Source organism: Sphaerodactylus townsendi, linkage group LG08 (genome assembly GCF_021028975.2).
Source record: "Sphaerodactylus townsendi isolate TG3544 linkage group LG08, MPM_Stown_v2.3, whole genome shotgun sequence".
Lineage (NCBI taxonomy): Eukaryota > Metazoa > Chordata > Lepidosauria > Squamata > Sphaerodactylidae > Sphaerodactylus > Sphaerodactylus townsendi.
The window spans coordinates 102,724,323-102,733,685 of NC_059432.1; the positions used below are offsets into that span (position 1 = coordinate 102,724,323).

A 9,363-nucleotide genomic window follows, 5' to 3' on the forward strand; every position below is an offset into this window, starting at 1 on the left:
ATGTAGGAGAAATATTATGAGCAAACACTATCAGACCACAACCACACAGCCCCCCAAAAACGACAAAAGACATTTTTATTGTTCTTTAGTTGGCCACACTGCTAATATAATTTTTTATTCACCTGCGTTGCTTTAAAACTATTGCTTTTCTCCCCTAATCTTATTTAAAATTAGTCTATCGGAACTCTTGCAGTCGGGTTGGCTTTTGTTATGTTTTTATGCATTTTAATTACATATTGTTTTCAGACTCATGTGAGCAATGGTATTGGTCTGAAGCAGCAAAAAAAAGTTTTTGAGTTCAGTTGCACATTTTCATGCATGCACACAAGAGCTGAAACCAAGAATAAAACTTTGATGGTCTTAAGGGTGCCACTGGGCTCAAACTTTTAAATATTGTTTTCAGTTATCTGCTCAAAGCAGCCTTGGGCAGGCAAGCACATAACACAAGTATTTTAAATTTTAAAAAGATACAGATATAGCACCAGTCAGGTCTCTCCGGTCTACCTACTGCCCCACATGAATTGAGAGAGAAATTTTGAATGCAGCTCCCTGCTGCAAGAGGAGATAAATCACTGCAAATGCCGGTGAAACCATCTTTCAAGGCCTGCCGCTACTGGTCCTCTCACCCAGGGTATCCTCAAAGGGATTTTGTGAGGTTCCCAGGGACACAGTTTACAAAGCACTGCCCTGACCAGAAGCAACGGTAGCATATAGAGCAATGTAAAAAAAAGCCAGCCCCTGCAGATAACAAGCGTGAAGTCAAAGTGTGTCCAGGCTGCAGTTTCTTCATCAGTAAAGCAGCCATCCAATGATACTCTAGTTCTACCAACCTCCAGGTGGCGGCTGGAAACCTCTCGCCATTACAGGTGATCTCCATGTAACAGTGATCAATACACCTGGGGAAAATGATGACTTTGGAAGGTAGACTCTATGGCAATATATCCATTGAAGGCCCTCCCCTAATCCTGCCCTACTTGGGCTGCACATCCAAAATCTCCAACTTGGAGATGGTAACCTTAACTTACCTACAACTGCAAAGACCTCCAGACAAAAGGTGCTACCTAAGTGCCAAACATTGTCTGTCCAAGTCTAAATGCCAGTGATGATTTCATCTGTGAATGAATGGGTGTGTGAGAAGTTCATCTGCACTAAGCAATCTACCACTATACTCTACTTTCTTTTAAAACTTGAACCCCCCATAACACAGGCTGTCACAACTATTTACACCTTTAAGGCCTTGAGTGGTCTGGAACCCTCATACCTTGGAGACCAACTCTCCCGTCCCTATACTGCCCATGGATGGCCCTTTACTCATCTCGATGTATCCTTCTGGTGGTCCCTTGTCCCAGTGACATTTGGTTAGCTTCAGTCCACCTAGTGGAACTCCCTCCTAGCTGATATTAGGGCCCTGTGGGACATTACTCAGTTCCAGAGGGCTGGAGATGTTTCACCAGCCCTTCAGTTGAGGAAACCATGAGCCCATTCCAACTTTCTGGTCTCTCAACCTCTGCCCATTCATCCTCATCTCACTGGCTGAGAACTGGTATACAAATGGGCCGGGGATGCTTTGATAGGACACATGGTTTAGGCCAAATTGAGGTTTATAAAGATACATATTTGCCATCAATGTTGTTTTATAGTGTTTTAAAATTTAATTTTGATCATACTAATTAATTGATAAATATTATCTGCATTCACAAATGCTGCCCTGTGCCCAGCCTTGGTTGGGGTAGGGTAGGGTACCAAATTTAATAAAAATTAATAAAATAAAAAATAAACTCAAAGCTTGTGGGCACCAATTAGCTCAGTGGGCCCCAGATAGTGCAGGCCTTCTGGTGGAAAGCACTTCACTTGCTAGCTGCATCATAACAGCAAACAGGGGACTTGTATTTTACCTTTACCAGAAGTTACCTTTACAAGATTTAATTTACCATACACCTAGATCAGCAATGTTCCCCGTGCAGTAATGAACTGCTAAATTGACCTGACGAACTCTAGCATTTGCTTGCAATTCACTGTTGTTTGAGGATTTTTTTTTTTGGCATTGCAGCACTGAAACCTCAAAGATTTCATCTTTAAGCAACGATTGTCTTAAAGAGAGCTGAGTAGGCTCTATCTGAAGGGAGGGAATACAGACCCTGTTGTGCTCTTAACAGTGTCCTACTGCTATCATTATTTTGCTGCTGTTTCCCTTCCCTCCCACCCAGCACACTGTTGTTTGTAATGTAAAGAGCACATGGGGTTTATTTACTGAGGCAACACCATGGAATGCTACTTGCCCCTGTTTAATGGAAATTGCTAAAGAGTAGTTCAAGAACTGAACAGGATTTGTAGGATGACTATGGCATCGACTGCCTTGGGAGGCTTTCCAAGAAAGGCTTGGACAAGCACCAGTCACCTTCTGTATGCTTGGATTCTGCTCTATATGCTTAGTGGTGGCAAACCTCTGGCACTCCAGATGTTATAGACTACAATTCCCATCAGCTCCTGCCAGCATGGCCAATTGGCTGATAGGAATTGTAGTCCATAACATCTGGAGTGCCAAAGGTTTGCCACCACAGAAAGCACTCCAACTGTCCTTTGAGGGGGACATTACACCTTGTAATAGAAACCCACCAAAAAAGCTCGCTTAAGCACAGATACGTACATTGGGTTCTACCCAGCACATAGCTCAGGCACATGTTTTGGAGGCTATTCCTACCAGGACTGAGGAATGAGTAACCTATAACCAGACCAGGGGTGTACTGCCCAGGGGACCATATGGGGTCAAATGTCCCTGGACTGCAGGTATTTAGTTGCTTTCCCACCCCCCTCCTCCTTCCCCTTGGGTCTATACACTGACTCCATACACTGGTCGTGGTGAAGGAGGACGGCTGCCCATACAGGTGGAGGCAGGTGGAAAACTCAGATTTTGCACATTTTCCCTAGATTTTGCACATTTACCACATTTTCCCTAGATACACCTCTAAACCAGACCCAGGCATCTTGATGCCTCATAATGAACAGCAATGTTCCCTTCTTACTTGCCAGTTATATGTTATTCTATTTTCCTATAGTAATAATAGGGTGCTGCCAAGTCGCAATCAAACTCACAGCAAACTTTCATGGGGTATTCAAGGCAAGAGAATGAGCAGAGGTGGTTTGTCATCGCCTTCTTCTGCATAGCAACCCCAGTCCTCCTTAGCGTTCTCCCATCCAAGTGCTAACCATGGCTTAACTTCCCTGCTTAACTTCCGAGCTCTGACAAGATCAGGCTATGATGGGTTTCCAGGGTGTAGCCTTTTTTGTCAGGTAGAAAATGGGAAAGGAGGTCTTTTTCCCTTACACACCTAAAGAGCTTCCCTAATCTGTCCTCCAGGTTGGTTGAGAAGACTGATGTTGTGAGCTGGGTGTCCAAGAATGTGGAAGGCATCAGAATTTACTTTAGTGCTTGACAATCCTATAGTCACCTATAGCCAGTCTCCCACCCATTGCTGTAGATCAGTGATGAAAACCTTTTCGAGACCGAGTGCCCACATTGCAACCCAAAACCCACTTATTTATCGCAAAGTGCCAACACGGCAATTTAACCTGAATACTAAGGTTTTAGTTTAGAAAAAACGGTTGGCTCCGAGGCATGCGTTACTCAGGAGTAAGCTTGGTGGTAGTCGGTGGCTTTGCTTTGAAGCAACCGTGCAACTCTTCCAATGGGTGAATCACGACCCAAGGAGGGTTTACTCAGAAGCCCCATTGCCAGCAACTGAGCTTACTCCCAGGCAAAGGATCGCACTTTAGTTCTTCGCATGAAAATCAGTGGGGTTTAACAGCGCTTAACAGGGTTACCTATACTGCTTCCCCATAACTAGGTCTTAGGTTTAATGCTAATAATCGAGCCCAGCAGCCCAGGCCAGCCTAGATGTGTGTGGGGAGGGGGGTGACTCTGTTTGCGCATGCCCACAGAGAGGGCTCTGAGTGCCACCTCTGGCACGCATGCCATAGGTTCGCCATCACTGCTCTAGATGCTATAACCATCTAGATCAGTGGTCAGCGAACAACACTCAGATATTATGGACCTGAATTCCTATCAGCCCCTTCCGAAAGCATGGCCAATTGTGCCACGCTGGAAGAGGCTGATAAAAATTATAATCCTATAACATCTGGAATGCCATGGGATTAACCACCACGGATCTAGATGCTGTAATCACCATAACCATCTTGGTGATTAATGGAATAGTGAGAAGATGCCAAGATCTTTTTCCACCCATCCCATCTTCCTGTCAAATAGCACAAGGGGTGGGGCCTGATCTGGTCTGTTTCCTGTTATTCTGAACAGTCACAAGATGCTGACAATGGCATTCTTTTTTCCTTATCCCAGGAAAAGAATGGCAGCCTTCTTAATGGATATACACAGCTTGCTCTCTGTCCCTCATGCCTGCTTATGTTTACAACAGGCCCTTCTTGGTTTCCTTTGGTCAAACCAGAATGTGACAGAATGCTGGGAGCTGCCTTTTACAGCTCTATAGAAAATACTGCAGACAGATACTGGCTTATCTGCAACCATTTGGTGAGTCTATGGCAAAGGTAAGATTTGAACCTGGAATTTCCACATTGACAGCTCCATAAAAAAAGAGATTCCATGCTAGAGTAAACACTTTGAAGACTACAGCCCTCATAATATGCACAGATTAATTCCTGAGGGCTAAATATCAACCACTCTGTTCAGGCAGAATAGCCCCTGACCCCACAAGCAGCTCTGCTAGCTATTATCAGAAGCCACATAAATATTTCACTGAAAAACTACAAGGTAATTCTCTAGTTAAGAAATTAGTTTCATTGATTAATTATATTCAATACCCAGTGGTCTGGAGAGCTCATGTGATGAATGGAGCCTACATTTCTAATGATGTTTTCCTACAATGAATGATTTGTCAATACTGTTAAATGGAACTCCAGCCGAAACATGATGATATATTTAAAACAAAAGATCAGAGGTAATCAGATGTACCAATGTTGTTGCTAGCATCAGCTACAAAGTATTCTAAGGATACAAAAGAAGATGGGTTTTGGGGGGAGCAGTATAACAAGCCTGCCCTAAGTCTGCATGTTCTCACACGCATGTTGCATGTTTACCTACATGTAAAAATATGTTCCTCTGCCACCGTAAGATATAAAACTCAGTCTATCATTTAACCAGTCCTGGGGGAACCTTCGTAAGGCTGCTTTTGAGCAAGTAGAAAAGACAGAGCCTTCCAATAATGTTAGCTTCCCCTCCTCCCTCCCATGTATTCACATCCTCAGTGTATAACAGCAGTCTTCAGCATGTGAGAAGGATTTCAGTCACAGTCGGCTTACTTAAACAGGAAAGAAACTTTATTATTAAAGATTACACTAGAGAACATACATGGAAAATAGCAGCCATGCCTAATGGGTACTGATCTAAGATTACAAAACCATAGGTTTTGTAAGTTACCGTACAAGAATGTCACCCTAGATGGAGCAAACACATCCCAAAATTCTCTACTGCCCTTTTCCAGAGGAGTTTGGGCCCCAGCAAAGGTCCCCACATCTAGGCAAAGTATTTAAACAAAGGAAAATTCCACCTACAAAGAAAAAAAATCTACCTTTTAAATCTTCTGCCTGCTTAGATGAGAACACCCACCCCTCAATCCGGAGTTAGAAATCCCGCCCCTTATGGGAGATACTCCAAACTCTCCCAATCAGGTCATCTGGCACACTGCCTTGTTCCTCCTCCTACCCTGATCAGGTTTTTTACGACCAGTATTCATCTCCTTCATTTGGCATTTAATCCAAATGGGCTCTCTTCACCTGGTGCCTTTACAACACCTTCTCGTGTGCAAATAAACAATGGCCCTGGTCTCAGGATCAACAATTGTAGCAAGGACAACTTACATGGCAATCCTAAGAAGATTTTCCTGGAAGTAAGTCTCATTGACTGAAACTGGATTTACTTCTAAGCAGACTTGCTTAGCTTTGCTCCATTAGGAAAGTATCAAATTTTTTGCTTGGCTCTTTGTTGGGGGGCGGGGAGGGGGCAGAGGGAACAGCCCCCAACTGAAAACTTCACTAGCTGCAGCTTCCCCGATTTGTCTGAACAGCAGCATTCAATTTTTCCCACCCTGTTTCTTTCCTAAATGCAAACACTGGACTTTTAACAATGAAGGAGCCAATCCCATTCACAAAGGAAGCATGGAGACAGGCAATAGGAGATCGGGAAGACATCTATGCATGTTTGTGTTTATGCTTACATACACACAAACACACACGCACACATACACAGAGATATTAAAAAGCTCCAGCAGCATCGTTTCCCCCCAGCACTGCAGGAGCATTAAATACATTCGGCTGAAAAATCGAGTGCCACAGCTCCTGCCTTTATTTAAGAGGATTGCAAAGGCTAACAGCAGAACTGGCAGGCTTGCGACAACATTTCCCTCCCCGCCCACCCCACATTTAATCAAAGCACAGAATCAGACAGTCCGAACTGTTCCTGCTTGGGATTTTTTGCATAAGTCGCTAAAGCAGTTTTCCAGGTGACTTAGATCCTGGTTTGAGCCAAGGACGACACTCATGCTCAGAGCTTTCTTTGCAACCTTAATCCCAGGTAGCATGTACCTTGCCATCAAATGTGTCCTCCTTACTCAGGTTCTGGTTGGTTGTCCAATGGCACAACATTTACAAAAAGAGCTAATGATCTACGATCAGATGCCATCCACTGTTTCTTCGTGACAACTTTATCGCCAAGAACCTTTCAGTAATTGTTCCCAGCAATTAATTATTTGAGAAAGAGATGCCTTCAAAAGGTTAACGTTTATCCATAGAGGAGCAGAAGTCATTTCTGATCGCAGCAGACTGCTTTATTAGCACAAAGAGGTTTTTATTTCATAAGACCAAAAAGGACCCCATTAAAACTCATAAAATGAAGAATATTTCCGCAATTAGCTATTTGCTAAAAGTCTTGCCCTTTCCAAAATACGGACCTGGGATATAAAACATGGCCCAAAAAGTATATTGATGGGGACCAAGGTCAGGAGGCCCAGCCTAATTTCTATCACGTTTTCACACTCTCAGCATTAATAACTTCATCGTGTATTGTTCTAATCCATGGAAAGTTAATTCCAATTCATATTATTCTTTCCAATGCAAAGAAATGTCACCCAGGTGTTTGTTTCCCATAATTCCCTCCATCCTTCCTCTTCCTAAGCTTCTCGCCCACCCTGCAGCTCACAAGACAGAAGGAATTACGACCGGTTTTTCAGCATTTTGGACGGCCTCCAAGTAGTCTAACCAAGAGTATAGCTGCCTCCTTATAATGCAGAACAGATGAAAACCAACATTAGAAACTACCCTGGGAAGAAGTCATTTCTCTCTTGGGAGGGAGATGATATGAAGGGAAATACAAATGTGGTTGTGTTGGATGTCCATCAGAGAAAAGGCACAAAGTGAATGCATTTTCTTGATAGGAATGTTTTACAACCTGTAGCCACACACATGCATGCACTCAAATCCATATACACATCCTCAATCTCTCCCTGCTTCCAGGTAACTGGTCGACAAACCCTTTCCTTGCTCAATGAGACAAAACGACAGATCCCTTTCGGCTTAACTGCTTGTTTCCAAAAGCCATGCTTGCTTAAGAACCCTGTGGGGTTAAAAAGATTGCCAATCCTTTTTTTTTCCCAGTGGGAAAACAGCATCTTTTTAAAAAATCCAACTCAGTCTCCCCCTTCTGACTTGCTGGAGCCCTCTGTATTTCTACATCCTGTTCCCTTGTCTTCCTCCCCCATTCATCCATCAGCTGCCCATAACTAACTAGCGCTGGGCACAGAGGGTTCACCATTGCGCTTGGTACAAATTCCTTCTTGGGGGTTTCCTTCTGCCCTTTAATCCTTCACAAATACACACTAACCCTGCCAACACACAACTTTCCTCTATCCTTCACTATCACACACACACACACACACTCTTTTTGTGAAGCTCTTCACTGAAGTCTCCAAGCACCAAGACAGCACCACTGGGGTAGACAGCTCAAGAATCCATGCATTTAAAGACAGAGGAGGGAAGATGGGTGGGACATTACCGGGAAGCCACAACATCTTCTCTGCCCTAATGAATGTCACTTCTGGATTTCTGGAGCAGGGATGGGCTGAGGCGAAATGTGTCAAGGTCCCCCCCAAATTTGAAGCTTTTAATCAATCCAACGCGACTCCCTTCCCATCCAAGTCGAGCTGTTTCTTCCTTCCTCTTTCTTACTGCCGAAATGACTCTCCTAAATTCAGATGCTCCCCAAGCAACCTGGGGAGGGGGGAAGTGGGGGGGTGCATTACCGTGGCTAATTCAAACGACAATAACACTTATTTAGCTCCACTTGTCAAGTTCTCCCGGGCAGGAAGAAAGGAGCGTTTGTGGAATTGTAGAGGGTGTGTGTGTGCTGTGTTAACACAGGCTAATGGGGGGGGGGGGTGGAGAGAGCACCCCTCCAGCAAGGGGGAATTGGTCTGCTTCCTTGATCGTGGGCTTGTACCTCCAAGTGCAGACTAAACAGTGTGTGCTGTGTTAACACAGGCTGATGGGGGGGGGGCGGAGAGAGCACCCCTCCAGCAAGGGGGAAAGGTCTGCTTCCTTGAACGTGGGCTTGAACCTCCAAGTGCAGACTCAACAGTGTGTGCTGTGTTAACACAGGCTGATGGGGGGGAGAGAGGGGGGGGACACACCTCCAGCAAGCGGGTCTGCTTCCTTGCACCTCGGCTTGAACCCCCCCCCCCTCCCCCCAGTGTAGACAACCCAGCAGCGGAGCAGGCATCAACTCCCCAAATCGGAGGGAGGGGCAGATGCAGAGGCAAGCAAGAGGCACTCCGAGGGCCAAAGCAGACAGTGTCGCGTCGCTCCCGCACCCACGCCCCGATCGAAAGAGGACGCCGGGAAGCAAAGGGCAAAGCGGCGGCCCGGGCTTACCTGCTGCCACCGGGCGCCCTCCGCACCTGCTCCGCAATCATAAATAGCCGGCGAGGCGAGGCGAAGTCGGCCGGCCGGCCGGGCGAGCGAGCGAGCTCCGTCTTCAGCGCCTCGACGGCGAGCCCAGCCAAGCGGCGTCTCCAGTATCCATGAGGTCCCCGAAGGATCCCCGGAGTCTTGAGAGGAAAGCGGGCGGGGGGAGGGAAAGCATTGGCGAGCCGGGGGGGGGGGGCGAAAAGGGGGCCGAGGGAGCAGACCGAGCCGAGCGCCTCTCTCTCTCTCTCTCCAGACGGAACGGATCCCGATTCCAGACGTCCTCTCCGAAAGAGTGGGAAAACGCGGGGAAGGGGGGGGGGGGGGGAAAGGTATTTTTAAATGGGCCGCTTCAGAGACGGGTCCAAAGTTGGCCGG

General features: G+C 45.9%; 1 protein-coding gene across 1 annotated transcript in view; it reads right to left on the reverse strand.

Annotated features, from left to right (window-relative positions):
• The window catches only part of NLGN1 (neuroligin 1), a 759,716-nt gene extending 750,604 nt beyond the window's left edge, over nucleotides 1-9,112 (reverse strand). The window contains exon 1 of the mRNA XM_048506063.1: nucleotides 8,953-9,112. The gene's annotated coding sequence lies outside the window, so the exon portion shown is untranslated. The remainder of the gene's footprint in view (nucleotides 1-8,952) is intronic.
• Nucleotides 9,113-9,363: the final 251 nt, after the last annotated feature.